This window comes from Mustela erminea, chromosome 11 (assembly GCF_009829155.1).
Source record: "Mustela erminea isolate mMusErm1 chromosome 11, mMusErm1.Pri, whole genome shotgun sequence".
NCBI classification, from domain to species: Eukaryota; Metazoa; Chordata; class Mammalia; order Carnivora; family Mustelidae; genus Mustela; species Mustela erminea.
The window spans coordinates 46,191,587-46,207,815 of NC_045624.1; the positions used below are offsets into that span (position 1 = coordinate 46,191,587).

The 16,229-nt window shown below is 46.0% G+C and overlaps 1 protein-coding gene across 1 annotated transcript in view; it reads right to left on the reverse strand.

Annotated features, from left to right (window-relative positions):
• The window catches only part of WIPF3 (WAS/WASL interacting protein family member 3), a 73,961-nt gene that overhangs the window by 28,280 nt on the left and 29,452 nt on the right, over positions 1-16,229 (reverse strand). The window lies entirely within an intron of this gene.

Here is a 16,229-nt window from a genome sequence, read left to right on the forward strand (position 1 = left end):
AGGATTAGCAAGAAGAAAAAGTCCAAAGGTCCAGATGAACATGCAGCCATCAGGAGGCGCAGGACCTAGTTCCCTCTGGATGCAGGGTTGCCTGAGTTTGCACTGACGGTCCGGTAAAAACTCGAGTCTCAGAATTCCCAGTAATAGTGCTGATGGGAGTGCTCGCCTGGTGATTGTCTCTTTCCTCCAAGCCAGGTCAACAATCCCGGAATTAAACAATAAAAACATCCAGCTCCAGAGTTCCTGCCACATCCTGCTAAGCCCTTCAGGTCCCAGGTACAGTTCTGGCAACTCCAGAAATCTGGGGTCCATGTCGCGGCTACACTGACAGACGTCTGTTCCAGTGACTGTTAGAATGCTGCCATAAAACTCGTTCAACCTCCTCACCCGGACCCCTCATGTTGGGTCACAGAAGTACAAGGCTTGAGTTCCAGGTGCTTCCCCCACCTCCTTTACCCTGAGGAAAGCATCCTATTGCCACACTCTTTAAAGAGTCTTTTGAGCTATACCCAGATTTAATTACAAAAGAGCTAAAACACCAATCATCATTTCTCTGGAAAGTGAGAACATTTGTCTCCGCCATTTCCCCTTAATTTTGAGTGGAAATTCTGAACATGTAAAAACTAAGCCATTCTGCTTTTAATAACCACATACCTAGCTTAAAAAAAAAAAACTGTATGAGCAATCTATCAGTGTTTTATTAAAATGAACTCGTGTAAACCCTAGCCCCGGTATCTCTGACATCTGTCTGCTCCGACAAAACATGCAGGCGTGGGAAGAGAAGCTGCTGCCTTCAAGGTTATGCCATTATGCCACAGCCCCGACTCCTCAAGCTGTCTTCACACTTTTTTACCTCTCGTCACCCTGTCCCTAGAGATGGGAGTTCAATTCAGCACCCTTCTCTTTTTCAACAATGCCAGTATTCCCAGGCTTTTAAGACTAAAATTTAAATGAGGAGAAAACTTGATTTTAAAACCTATACTCAACCTGGAGAGGATAACCTTGTAAGCAACAAACAAACAAACAAACAAAACAACAAGAGAGACCAGCATTGGGAGTCAAGGACATGGCACTAGGCATTGTTAATAAATAAAACATAGTTTGAACAATGTCTCAAAAACTGGTTGAGGTTTCATATTTTCCATTTTTTTTTAGACAAAAAGTACTACCAAGAAGACTTGTGCTCTCAACCCCCAGATTAATCTGCAAACTAATGAAATAATGCTACTATCAACCACAGCATCACTGTTTCTGTTAAAGGCTTTGTCTCACTTACCGAAGCCCACACCTAGCATTCATTCCTCTTTTCCATCTGAAATGACCAACTCTTCCTGAGACTTGGCTCCTTCTTTCTACTCTGCAATGCACACACGTGATTCTGGAGTCTAGGTCCAGAGGCTGCGACACGCAAAGGCTGACAAAGATGACGACAGCAATAAGACAAAGAGACGGGAAGGCATTCATGTGTGTCAGGCACCTTTCCAAGTTCTTGATGTGTCTTAGCTCCTACAGAGGGCACCTGAACAACCAGCCCCGTGATGGAGGCACTAGTTATGAGTATTATGTCCACTTTACAGATGAGCTGCAGAGGGGAAATGTGCTGTTCACTGCTAGTGAGGGGAGAGCAGAAAGGAGAGGCCAGGCAAGTCAGGGTCCCTCTGTCATCGTGCTGGGAAGCCTCTTGGTAATGACATCACCTGGGAAAACAGTGCTGGCGAAAACCTAGGAATACAGAGCCAGCCCGCAGCTGGGTGGGAGAGCGGTCTGATGATCCTCTGGCCTGGGACCGTGCTAAGTGTTGCTTCACAAAGAGTGTAACAGCCAGAGCACGAAGGAGGGGGCAGCGAAGGGGTATCAGAAGGAAAAGGGAGGGTGTTGCTGCGGAGAAGGCTGGGGCCCGAGGAGCTAAGTGCTAGCCAGGCATTTGCCAGAGCCAGCAAGGACAGCCAGAGCTGAATGATGGACTCTGAGACCAGTCTGATTAGTGGCTCAAATGTGAGCCCGCAGGCAGCCGCCTTGGCAAGAGGACGACTGAAAGCACTTAAAATGGAAACTGCAGAGAGTAACTCTAGCTCTGAGGCTGATACCCTCAACTGTAAACAGCTTGCACCTGAAACTCCCTCGTCAGGTGACATGGAACCTCCCACGAGGTGACCATGACGGCCCACCTCTTTCTTTCCAAGGATCAGCCCCCTATTCTCCTTTTACACCTCCCTGTTGGCTGCAGGGCACAAGGCAGGGTTTTCAGCCTATGGCCTCCCTTTGTGGACTCTGAAATAGATCAGGAGTTTTGAAAATTGCTCAACCAGGAAAGGACTCAAAAGTAACAAAAATAACCAAGAGGGGGAAATTCCAAAATTTCTAGAAAGCTCAAGATGTTCCCAAAGTGTTCTACCTGTTATGGATGATAATGTAAATGGATCTAGACTTTCTTTTCTCGTGGTCACTCTTCTAGGTCCCTTGCATGGAGAGGCCAGTGGAAGCCTCTGGATCTGAGTGTGGGTTAGATCCTACAAAGTTACCAAAAGAATCTTACATCTGGATCTGGTGATATTCTCATTATTTCAGAACCTGCTTCCCCACCTCTCTGGTTGGCCCCTAGGATGCCAGACCTGGGTATTCCATGTATGTGCTCTTATCTCTGTCGCCGCCCTGGGACCTCACTTGAGTTCTGGGCCCTGTTGATGAAAAGTGAAAAGTCCTATCTGTCAATTGGATGATGCAGATGGGCAGGACCCAACCAGCTGAGGGTTGGAACAGAACAAAAAGGCAGAGGAGGGCCAGTGTGCCCTATGCTTGAGCTGAGACATCCATCTTCTCCCGCCCTTGGACACTGGCACTCCTGGTTCTCAGGCCTTTGAATTCAGAATGAATTAGACCACCAGCTTCACTGGTTCTCCAGCCTGCAGAGGGGAAATTGTGACTTTCAGTCTCCATCACCATATAAGCCAATCTCTATGATGAATCTCCTGAAAAATATGTCTTACTGATTAAAAAATACGTATCTCCTATTGGTTCTGTTTTAGAGAACCCTGACAAATACACAAGGTGATGACCAAAGGAAGTATAAATAATGCCATTAATATAAAAAATAAAGAGGAGGGCGGGGAAGGGGAAGTGGGTAATAGAAGGGAGTTAAATCCTCATGTCTCACAGCAGTTAAGTCAATAGATGACTTCTCAATGTAACAGATAAATGAGCATGTTGGTATATTATTTAGAGATTTTTTTTTTTCAGCCCAGGCCCACTGGCTTGCAATTTTATTTTTGTCATGCAACTCTTAGGTAGCCAAGCTAAATACATATATTTAATTATATCAAAGGATCCAGTTAAGCTATAATCTCTAAGCCATGTTACAGGTCATAAATAGGACAAAGACGTCCTCACTGTAAACTGTAAATATCTGTTTAGAGCATCATGTAAGATTAGCTGTAATTATGCTGCTCTTCATTAAATTTAGAAGTCTATGAACCACTAGAGATTGTAATTTAAACTCAACACGTTGCAAACAGACTACTTCCCCACCCCACTAAAATGCTCAAACTATACTTAGACTCACTCCACTGCTCTTCTGTGAGCATCAGTTTTCGGCTCTAGCTCATTTTTTTAACCATGGGCATGTATTAGTTTGATGGGCCCACTGGGCTGCTCACCCAGTGTTGATTCCTGTTCATTTGCAGAACAGAGATAACATACCCTGGGGGCAACAAGTGACCATGCTTGTCCACTGCCCCAGGGTCTCTCTGACCCCTCATCACTCTATGGCCCTACAGTGAGTCTTTTACAACACGAGTAAATTTGAACACCCAGGAGCAATCATTTCTGTCATTTCTTCTAAGAAGGAAGGCTGACCTTTCCCTCAGCCTCAGCTGAGTTGTGAACTGTCTACTGTGGATGCATGCAAGGCCTTCACGGAGTAAGATGAGTGGGACAGGAGGCACTGCTGGCAAAGATGTGAACATGAACATGAGCTGGGAAGAAGAAACCACTCTGAGTTACAACTCCCATGGGACCTACGGAAACATCCCCCTCTCATTTCAGCAGCCACGCTGAGCTCGCCCCAATACTGCATGGCTGATTCCCTGCGAAGCACTCCACGCATTCTCTCTCCAATCCCATCACCCCCTCCTCTACCAACCAGAAAACCTTCCCCAAACACCGTTTTCATCAGTCCCTCCTCTGGTTAAGAACATGTAGTGGTTCTGCTGGCTTAAATACACCTTCTCCACCACGTACTTTCTGAAAACCCTCATGGGTCTTTCTTTCACCTGCCCAATGTTTGCCTAAAACAGCCCTATAATTCCACATATCTACAGTTTACAAGGCTCTCTCTATTATGACATGTGGGCTTCCAAGCAACCCTGAGGGCTAAGTGTGAATGTCTTCCTTTTTTCACCACTTAAACCCTCTATCCAGTGACTGCTGTATGCCAGGAATTCAATTTGTAGTTGTTTGACTTTCCTCACTCTAAAGCACAACATTGTGGTCTAAGACTTTCTACAAAGACAGCCTCAGGTTGCTGCTCTTTCGGGAACGGTATCTAAAATGAATAAACAATAAACAAACAATATCTAAAATAAATACATGACAATCAGAACATGGCAGAAATATGACACTAATAGGTCAAGAAAAAGAAAAAAAAAGAAATTAGTCAAGAAGGCAGAATTAAGACTATTTGGTCTTCACTCCCTATCTTCTTTCTTATATATATATTTTAAACCTCTTTTGTAAAATTCTATTTCTTTGATTCAGAAAAAATTTGTTACATTTATATGTATATGGATGAAAAGCCAAATGTAAGTAAATATAGGAAATCATCTTCACGCCATAATCTGCAAGAAAAGTATACAACTTTCTTGTTCTTCTAGCTTTGTCAGAAGGAGGCTTAGTGCTCTCACTCATTCAACAGAAAAAAAAAAATCACGGAGCATCTCCTCTGGGCAGTAACAGAGCAAAGGGGAAGCCAGATACTTCCATATATTACTAGCTGGTTAAGACTCAGAAACATGCCGGGAGAGCAGAAACACCCAGGATCTACTCCAACCTGCCTCTGGGCCTTGCTGGCACTTTGCAACATAGGTAACTTCAGAACATGCTGAAGTTTGTGGTCTCAGGCATATGCTTCTGCTGCAGAACATCTCTATGCAAGGATTCCACTGGCACCTTAAACTCAACACCTCCAAAACAAACTCATCCTTTCCTCATATCATGCATCTCCTCCCCAAGCGTGTGCATGCATGCACACCTGCTCACACACACGCTCACACCTGCACTCCTCTGATATGGATCTCGTGATGTGGATCTCAGCACTACCCTTTGAGTCATGCAGGCTCAATGCCAACTTCCTATATTACACTCTTGATATTCTGTCATTGGTCAAATTTGCCTATTATCAGCTTTACTTGCGGGACATATATCTAATTCCCGCTGCCCCTTCTGGGCCCACCACCACATTTTGTGTTCCTTCTTTGCTTCCCATCCCACACCACTTAAACCATGGCTCCATTCTTAGCAACACGAGGAGGTCAACCTTCAGGTGGGCAGGTGAAGGTGGGAAGTCTGAGAGCTACCAATTTAAATAGTCTCCTGATGGGCCTCCTGTTTCTGAAATCTCAACTCTCTAGTTAAACTTTCATGTGGTTTCTCTAATTTGCTTTACATACAGATGAGACAACCACAGAATTTGGACAAAACTCACTAGGCATGGTGCTCGAGGCTGTCCAGAATCTGACCACCTTCCATGTTTCCACCACCCATCCCACACGTTTTCTATACTGTCTATACCCGCCCGGTCCCCCATTCCCTGTACTGGTCATGCCCTTGGCATCTCAGTGTCAGTACCCATGCATTCTCTAGGCAGGTTCTGCTCTTCTCCTCCAAGTCTGCCAACCAAAGTCACATTTCATCTTCCAAGGCCTAGCTATGAAGCCTCCCACAGGCTTCATAGCCTTCATAGCCTTCATTTTAACTCAGAATTTCAACTCTTATCCACTTATTGTACAATAGCCACGCATTTTGGAAGTTTAACCTAGATAAGCATATATCATCTGGGGGTTGCTAAGCCCTGGAGATTGAGAGGAGGCTGGCTCAGAGTCTTTCTTGATGCCCAACGCCTCCCAAAGCTTTCTGCAAGCTCAGGGGAAGTTATGTCTCATGGGACATATGCTTCCATGTTCCTTCTTTCACACGTCTTGTTCTGCTCTCCTCCTTATGGTCTCAAGAAACACAAGCCGCAGCCTTCTGGGAGCCTTTCCCTTCTTCCTCCACGCCCCTCAGGGAAACCCCTAAACACCTACACAAACCATTCATGAGCACAGGAGACTTTATTGAAATGTGGGTGGAGAACAAGAGGGCTTTCCATTCCAAGAGCCAACAACACCTCCACACTGAGCACTGGGGCATCCCTGGCCCTCGAATGGCCTTTGCTCGTCACACCACAGGAGGATTCCATCTGGCCCAGAATCCCCTCAGTCACCTTCCTCAAACCAGCATTCTGGCCCCTTCCCCCATCTCCCTTCTGAACTCTCTTTTCCCTGTGCCCAGCTACTTAGGCATGAAGCAAATCCTTCTCCTTGCTTTGTGTGGCACAGTGTAGCCATTCTTATTTTTTGACTCATTCCTGCTTTCAAGTCCCACTCTCCCTGTCAACCCCTCCACAGTCTGTCAGGATATGTTCCCCAGAAAGGTCTCGCCTCGGGAAGAATTCTGGCGCCCGTTGCTGAGATTCTATGTTTCACGTCTTGACATACATCTGTCTTCCCCAAGTAAGTTCCATGAGGCAGAAATGATATCTCCGTCAACTGTTCTAGTGCTCAGCACAATGTCTTCTATATAACAAACACCACGAATATTCACTAAAGTAAAATTAGTTCTTTAATGTGAAAATTAGGTATCAGTTCTTTTTTCACAGAATTTTTTTTTTCATGAGAATCACAGAAGGCCCCCATTTGAGCACATGAAATGTGATTCACACAGCATATTCTTATTAGTGACACTCCTTGTGTATTTTTAATAAAATGGGGCCACCTCAAACCCTCCCTTAAAAATACAGTAGCACCTGTTTAACAGAACACCAGGAATTCTAGAGGCCAGCAGAAATAAATCGCAGGTCATGACAGCTGCAGTGAATTGAAATGAGATGTAGGCTTTCATTTTGCTTAATAACTGTCAAAAGTCTTCATGGCAATTGTGACAGGGAAAGACTTTTGCATAAACTGAACAGACTTAGCATCTGAGGGAATGAATTGTAACAGAATAAAGGGGGAGGGCTATTTTTAGTTCACTTCTCTCAACTGTATTTTTGTCTTACACCTCCTAAAATTAGGCCTCCTCATGGAGGCCATATGTAATCAGAACGATGTAGGCTGTGGCAGCAATTGCTCCTGCAAGCTGAGACAGATCTCCAACCACTGTCCTTCCTTTGCACTGAAGGCTCTCAGCCTCCTTGGCATCTTGGGAAAGTCAACCCTGCACCTTAAGGAAGGGGCTACACCCCGGATTGAGGAAAAGCCATTTAAAGACCACCAACCTACTGGCTCCCAGGCCAAGGACCGTTCAGATGAAAAAGTGTCTTGAAGTCACAGGACTACTAAGGAACAACATACCAATACAGTCAACAAGCATCAAATAAACACCTTTGATATGCCCGCTACAACTCTGATGTCAAGCACATTTAATTCCATTTTAGCAACCAAAAATTCTTATACAGGCAGAAAATATGTAACACCCTGTAAAATATTAATACATAAACGTTTTTTTTTAACCACATTTAGAAAAATGCTACTAATCTTTGGTTATTCTGTTCATTTTCAGTAGCCATGCTTTCTAAGAGATAGTTTTAAAGATGATGAATCTTTAACAAAACCCAGAATTTAAGTCTTGATGAAAAATCTGCTGTTGACATCGGGGAGGCTGTGCGTGTGCAAAGGCAGGAAGTATAAGGGAATTCTCTGTACTTTCCACTCAGTTTCACTCTGAACCTAAAACTACTTTAAAAAAAAATAAAGTCAGTGGGGCACCTGGGTGGCTCAGTGAGTTAAACCTCTGCCTTCGGCTCAGGTCATGATCTCAGGGTCCTGGGATCGAGCCCCACATTGGGCTCTCTGCTCAGCAGGGAGCCTTGCTTCCCCCTCTGTCTCTCTGCCTGCCTCTCTTCCTACTTGTGATCCCTCTCGCTCTAAAAAAAAAGAAAAAAAAAGAAAAAAAAAGAAAGTCAGTTAAAAATAAACCACATATTACACAGATACATTTCAGATTCCAATGTTTAAATGAAACGATTTTAAGGAAAAATCATAATATTAAAGGACTCTAGGCATCAAGGTCATGGGGAAGGGGTGAGGTCAAGGAGTGGTGAAGCCCCAAATACCATTAACACCAACAGCTGGTCCCCAAGTTGGAGGTCTGGAAAGGGTGTTTTAGGAGTGCCTTGGTGGTTGCCTGCACAGAGCTCTTGAATTTTTTTGTTAACAAGTGAATTAACTGTTCAACCAAAAAAGAAAAACAAACAAACCATAGATGCCTACTACTATGAAAGGGGTTTAGGAAAAGTTCGTGGAGGCAGAATTTTAAACAATGGTGGTGTCGACTTTTTGTGGAATGAGGTAGAACACAGTGAAATAAAAATCAAGAAAAATAAACTCATTTACTTCTATTTTTCTCAAATTGGAAAAAATCGGTGCCATAATCCTTTTTGAAAGAGCAACACCTTGGTTGAGCTTCTGAAGTGCTGGATCATGAGGGAGCAAAGTTTAATTGTACTATGTTACAGAGCCAGGGCAAAAGGGAAGGGAGGGTGGTGCCTAGGGTGCACAATGAGAAGCAGCAGAAGTTCCTGGAGTGAGTGCCCTGGCACTCCCGCTCTGTCATCCACTTGGTGAGCAAGGCAGCCATGTTAGCCCAAACCCTTAATGAAGAAGGCCGGTCATCACTCAGTTCTGGCTCAACCGACACTCCCTATCCTTTGCTGTAATGAATACATAGTCCTCCGTATTCTTACCTTTGCATGTGTCTTATCTAAGGGTGAAGACCAATGGGCTTCACTGATTTAGGAATCACACAGCCTAGCATAATGATTTGCAAACAAACAAACAAACAAACAAACAAAAAAAAAAACCAAAAAAAACCAAACCACCCAAAACGAACAAACAAATAAAAAAAACAGACATTAGAGTCAATATGCCTATTGACTGGGAGGTTTTAACATTTACTAATGAAATGTAACAGAAGTAAAAAAAAAAAAAAATTCCTCAAATCTTACGCTGCCCCCGAGGTTCCTACAGACCTGTATCCTGAGCCACTACTGTTCTGTACAAGGGTATGATCCATTTTTATATGAGGAGCCAGTGATCCAGCAAGGCAAACTCAACACGAATAAGCAAGAACAACAAAAAGCAAATCATAATATCTAGGCCAATCATGACCTTATTTCACTGGTTTTTAGAAGTATTATACTTCTCCGAATGTTAACATAGAAGGAAACAAAAGTTATTAAGTGTGGCCAACACTTAGGGAGAAGGAAATTATACAGTTCGTAAGGCTAGATAAGGGAGATAATATAACAGGGGAGAGGTTGTGGAGGAATGACCAAAGGTGGAAAGGAAAATATGTGTAAGCGCTCCTGCACCTATGAATGAAGATGGAGAGTATGTGCGGTGGGTTTACAGGGGAAAAAGACATAAGGAAAGCCTGGGAGGGAGTTATCTCGATCTAGCTAAACCCCCGTGCAGGTACATGCCTGTATATATGAGAACCACAGAAAAGGATACAGATTCACAGACAAAGACACAGTTGCCAGATAAAATACAGGGTGCCCAGTCAAATGTGAATTTCAGATAAACAACAAAAAAATGTAAGTATCTCCATATTTGCTCCCTGCTTATACTAGAACAATAATTTTAGTTGTAGAATAGCTATGTAATTGAAATTCAAGTTTATCTTGGTGTCCTGTACTTCTCTTTGCTCACTCTGGCGACAGTCATAAAGTAACAACAGAGGGAAGGTAGAGTGAGAAAACGGAAAGGAGAAAGAGAGAGGGAAAGTAAGATGATTGTTTAAAAAAATATTAACTTTCGCTTCTTGTGGTTTCTCAGGTACTATTAAACAACTGAAGCCATTTGGCACTTTTGCAAGGCCAGGTCTACACGAGAACCTCCCAAGGCTTACCCTGGGGTCTAGCCATGCACCCAACCAACCCTCCACGCCACCCCCCAGCCATTGCCGCAAGAATTGGCTGGGACCAAGTGGTCCTGGGAGGGAGCCAGCAGCCGCTGTGCAGCAAGCAGGCAGAGAGATCTGCTCCGTGATGCTGAAGACCGTCCCATAATGGATGCTAAAACGATCTAAGATTGCACGGAATAGACACAACTCTCGATCTGGGCTTCCAGGAACAGAAGCTATCTGTCGGTCCGTGGATTCTGAAATGCACGACTCCTGCTGCAACCTCAGCAGTTCAGCTCATTCGTAGCAAAGGCTATAGAGGAAGGTCGTGGGGGTAGAAGACCCCTTCTAGTCAAAGATTCTGTGTGCTTCTCAACAGTAGACAGCGTAAGACAAAACAGAGAAGCAAGAACAAACCCAACCAAAAACAACAACAAAAAAAGCACAAAAATTTGGGGGCAAGGAGGTGCACTTGCAGCGGGGGTTGACGAAACAAGCAGCAGATTCTGTCTGGGGCTGGCTGACCCTGGAACCAGATTTGCCCCCCAGGTGACCCATCCCAGAGGCGTGGTGGAGTGGCCGCACAGGGGTGTCACTGAGTTGGAGGAGCCCTGAGAGGTCTCTGCGCGACCTATGAATGAAGGCACTGTGTCTTCCTTTGCTAGGGCTGCCACCAGAGTCCCACAGCCTGGCAATTTATTAAACAACAGAAGTGTATTTCCTCATAGCTCTGAGGCTAGCAGTCTGAGATCAAGGTGTGGGCAGAGTTGGTTTCCTCAGAGACACCTCTCCTCCCTCTCTGTGTCCTGATTGCCTCTTCTTCTTCTTCTTTTTTTTTTTTTAAAGATTTTATTTATTTATTTGACAGAGAGAGAGACCACAAGTAGGTAGAGAGGCAGGCAGAAAGAGAGAGGAAGAAGCAGGCTCCCCACTGAGCAGAGAGCCCGATGCGGGGGCCCGATCCCAGGACCCTGGGATCACGACCCTAGCCAAAGGCAGAGGCTTTAACCCACTGAGCCCCTCCTGATCGCCTCTTATAAAGACACCAGTTCCACTGGCTTAGGGCCCACCCTGACGACCTCATTTAACCTTCCTTTTCCCTTTAAGGACCCTAGGAGTTAAGTTCTGATGTACTGGCCATTAGGGCTTCAACATATGAATTGGAGGGAGACACAATTCAGCCCCTAACATGCCAAAACCGTGACCTGGTGTCTAGGCTGTGCGACTGTAACCCACCTCCCACTTCTGGGTACTTCCAACCTCGGCTTAGGTCAGTTCTGCCTCAGGGTTCTCGACACACCACAGCGGGTCCGAGTTCCTCATACCTAAAACAGGACCCCCCCCCCCACCCCACCGTTTGACCCTGACCCATTTTAACAGTGCGTCAGGGTCAAAGAGATTTAAAATTAGTCCACCTGTTTGCCACATGGTGTTATCCGTAACGACACAATACCAGTAATTACCGGCAGATGTTAACACCGCACGTTGGAATGCTCCACTCCATCTCCTAGCTTCCAATGTCATCCCACTGAGGATTAAAGAACTGAGCCACAGCTGAAAATTCTTTTGAGGGCCTCAGAATAGTGTTCTATAAATACAAAGAAAATTCTGGGAGGAGTACATCTCTGGTTCAACATTTTACATTCTTTCTATGCTGATGTCACCACCAGCAGGTGGCTTGCCTGGGTAACATGAGCTTCGGTGTCACCAGTGAGCCCCTGGGAGGGTGCGCTCTCATTCACCCAACACCCATTTCTGGAGCAGCTCCCAAGGCCAGGCACTACCCTTGGCATTGCCTGCTCTGCGAAGGGGAAGGCCGGCTCGACCTCCCTCCTTAGGGAGTTTCTCAACGCAGGGTGAAGACAGGCGATCAACAAATTGTCTCAAGGGCCGTGGTGTTTAAGCTTGGTAAGATGCTTCCCAGACATGAGTGCAGGAGGAAATGTGAACTTTCATTTTATAATGAGTTCACATGAATCCTACAGCCAGGGAAATGCTAGTGACAGGAAAAAGAGCATCCACATGCACAATAACAAGACCAACCAACACTCGTAGGGCTGTTCTTCCCTGCTAATAAGCACTTTACGTGTAATTCATTTAGTCCTTGCATCAGCCATTAGGAAGCAGATAGTATTTTAATAGAGAACAAAACAAAGGCACAGAAAGTTTAAGTAAATTGCTCAAGGCCACTGAGTTTCCAGGACAGGAGTACAGGAGGGCTGCGCTGGAAACTTCACCACTATGCTGTGTTACCTCTAAAGAAAGGGCTACACTAGTCAGGCAAAGGTCCCTGTGGAAACGGAAATGTGAGAAGCACCATCAGAGAAGGCATTCAGCGAGTGTTGTTTTCGGGCCTCCTAACCCTGGCTGCCTGGGGCTTTTAGGGGATGTCCCAGCCACCTCTGTCATCACCGCAGCCCTGGGGGCCACATGGTTTGTGTAAGGGACAGCATGCAGATGAAGGAGTGCCGAGACTCCATGAGCTGTGTGACTCTGAGCAGGTACTTAACCTCTCTGGGCCTCAGCTCCTCCTCCATGAATTGGCGAGGACAATAGCAGAGGCTGCTGGGTCCCCACACCTCCCAGCTTGGCTTGACTTGGCTCATCGGCTGACACCACACGGCCCCCCACATGCTAACTGCTGGTTGGTCTCTGCTAGGGGAGTTCCCTGGACGGGCCTGCACTCCCCTGCTGGACTGCCCAAAGTGCCAGAGTGTGACAAGGGTGGGTGGACAAAGCCGCCAACCCCTCGCCCCTCACAGCACAATCCATGCAGATTCTAAGTCTCTCAGGGGTCTCCTGCAGGATGCAGCCCCACGTTCCCACACCCTCTTCACTTGCTTTCCTCTCTCCTCTATTCTGCTTCCTCACTCTCTTGCTGGGGCTTCCAGGAATCACCTCCCCCAAATAAACTCCCAGGCCCGTGTCTCCAGGTCTACTTCTGGGGAAACCAAAATTAGACAATGCTGATGAGGAAAGATCCAATGAGGTTCTATGAGAAGTTGTTAAATGGTCAAGCTCTTTCCAGTAGGATTACTATTTTGAGAAATAATACAGAAGTACGATTATAATCGCCATGGAAAAGCTTCCATGCCCGATGATTATGGATGCACCCGCTTTTCCCCAAGCTTGTCCTCAAAACCTGTAACTTGGCCATCATGATGGGTCTGCGTCAGAAACTCCAACTACATCTGGCAGCAAACAGAGCCAGAGGTTTGGTGGAATGCACGGATTCCTCGTAAAGATGGGTAAAGGGGCCCGCTGCCAGGGAGCGGACAATATACAATATACAATATACAATATACAATATAAAATATACAATGCAAGAAGTTCCAGCAGGTCAGAGGGGCCCTGAGGGTGAGTGCTCTGAACATCAAAGCAGAGAATAAGGAACTGGGTGCTGGTGATTCTTGCTGGTCTCGGTGTTCCTGGGGTCTGGCCCTTAAAGGAACACAATGAGGAAAAGTGTATCCTAATATAGCTGTTCATTTCACCAAAAAACTAAACTAAGGGAGGGTGTGCTTTTGTGTGAGCTTCGAGTTTTCATAGGAAATCTCATTGGTTCCTCACATCCTCCGCAGGACACAGGTCCCCTTCATCTCCCCATGGCCAGCCTCTCCCAGTATTGCACTGGAGAATCCAGCCTTTGAAGAATATGTTTAAAGACTTAGAAGAGCCTTTCTCTTTAGGCATTACCTAGCAACAATGAAAACGAAATGAAACAAATTCTCGACAAAGCCAAACGAAATAAAATCAATAGGGAGCCACTCCGCCTCTCTCGGTATAAGGACTGTCCCCATTGTGCAGCCTGAGAGGTAAAGGGCTGGGAAGCCCCAGATGACACAGAGGGCAGAGGTGAGGCAGATGTGTTGGGCTCCTGCAGCCCCTGCCCAAGGCCAGCCCAACCAGCGCCAACCTCTGGCTGGTCTCACCAACACACCTCTTGGTGCCAAAGAGCGGCAGGAAGGAACGCCATTGAATTTCGTCAAGTTCCCTCAGCCTTCCATGTCAGTCACTTGACTACTATTCTTATCCAAGCCAAACAGTCCAAGCCCAGCCCTGTTACTAATGGAAAATTTATGTGCCTTGAACACAAAATCTTAGTGTTTGTGTTAACATAAAAATCAGTGGAAGGAGGGGGTGCTTTTGTGTGGCCCTAGCAAGGAGAAGCAGCCATGGTTTTTCCCAGGTGAGGGTCAGGAATTGATGATTCAAGGAAGTATTTGGTCAAAAATAGGGAAGAGGAGGTTGGGCTGAAGTGATACCGCCAAGAAGGGCAAGAGGAACTGATGTGTCAGTTTGCATGCTCCTAAGAAATTACTGGAATGGAAATGGGAACACCAGTATGCCCAGAGGAAAATTCTGGACACCAGGAGATGATCTTCACATCTTGCTCCGTAGGCACCAGGGGACAGGAAAATCGCCGATCTCTGCCTCCTGGCCCCCTCTCTCAGGATCCTCCTGAGGGCAGCCTTTCCGGGCAAGACAGGTAAGGCTCCTGGACCAGTGAGACCATGCTTTAACTCAGTCTGTGGGGGAATGGCGTCGAGGGGCTACCCCTCACAGAACGGCACATCTGCCTGTGTCAGGCACTGGGCTGAGGTTTTCAAACCGTCATTCCCATTAATCCCTTTACCACCCCATAGAGCAGTAGTATTTCCATTTTGCAGGTGAGGAAACTGAGATCCAAAAGGATTTGCTTGGGTTCCATTAGCCTCTAAGCTTGGGGTCAGGTCCATCTGACAGGGAAGCCTACAGCCTTTCCCTCCCTGCTCAGGTGTCCTCCCACTCCTGGGGACAGTACCTGTGTGTCCAGAGAGCACAGTGCTCTCTGTATCCCCCACCACCCCACTGCGGAATCACCCCTACCATGGTGGTGAGTCTCCACGTTTCCCCTCCTAACTCTAGCTTTCCACGTTTCCCCTCCTAACTCTAGCATTTCAGTAGGTCTTTTCCCCTCAGCAACTGGCTTGTTTTTGTGTTAAATCCTTTCTGTGGACATGGTAAGCACTTTTGGTATACATTTTTAGCAATAGTTATGAACTAATGGCAAAAAAAAGGGAGCTCACCTACCAGTCCTCACCGGTGTTTTTGCATGAGGGGCCCCTGAACTAAATGAATGGGTTTTATTGGGTCCCTTTGGTTCTGTGTGCCAAGCCATGAGCGGCAGCTGCACTCCCCTCTTGTCACAGATCTGACCCCCAGCACGACTGTACCTTCTCTTCTCCTAGTCCAACCAATGGTAGTTTCTAAAAAATGTGACAGTCTGCAATGCCCGAAGGGCAAAAGTCTGTATTTCACAGTTGTGAGGTTTAAATAAGTCCCTGGATGCCTGTGATCTGACTTCTTGGGAAGCCCGGTTCACCTGCTCGTGGACCCACGCAGTTTTTTTTTTTTTTTATTTTGTTTTTGTTTTTTAAGCCATAACACATTTTCCAAGTTACCTCCACACCCTAAGTTTTTGCCTCAGAGCTGGTTTTAAAGTTTTCAAGTTCCTCTCCCCACCCCACCCTCCAGAATCCTTCAGCAACACAATAACAAGCAGCACACGGTCAGAAAGGGGACAAGGCTGAAGGTGAAAATTCTTATCTGGGTGGGGCGACCTTGGTGCCGAGAAGGGCTGCTGGCTGGGAAAGTTCTGCCTTAGCAATTCCCACGATGTCCTCTCTGCTTTGTCTGAGGAGAAAACAGCTAGCGGTGTCCTCGTACCAATGCACGGGACAGTAAAGGCAACAGTGTCACAAATCAATGTTTGTAATCTGGTGCTCCTACCAGGGCTCCAAGTTGATTTAAATAAAAAGTAGCAAGGGAGACAGGGACGCCCAGCTCGCTGCTTCTATGACACTCCCCTTCAGAGTCCTTCCTATCAGTGCTCAGTCAGAGGAGGGAAAAACCATAACATTCCATAACTCAGTGATTACAGATAGTATGTCTGCTGCAGGCAAGTGGCCGTAAAAACCTTAACATTCATCTCTGGAAAAACAGGAGTCAGACTATATGACAGCAGAGGGGGAGCATCACAGAATTTTAAACAGACGTTCTGTGCCTACATGGTTTTTATTTTTCTTAATTAA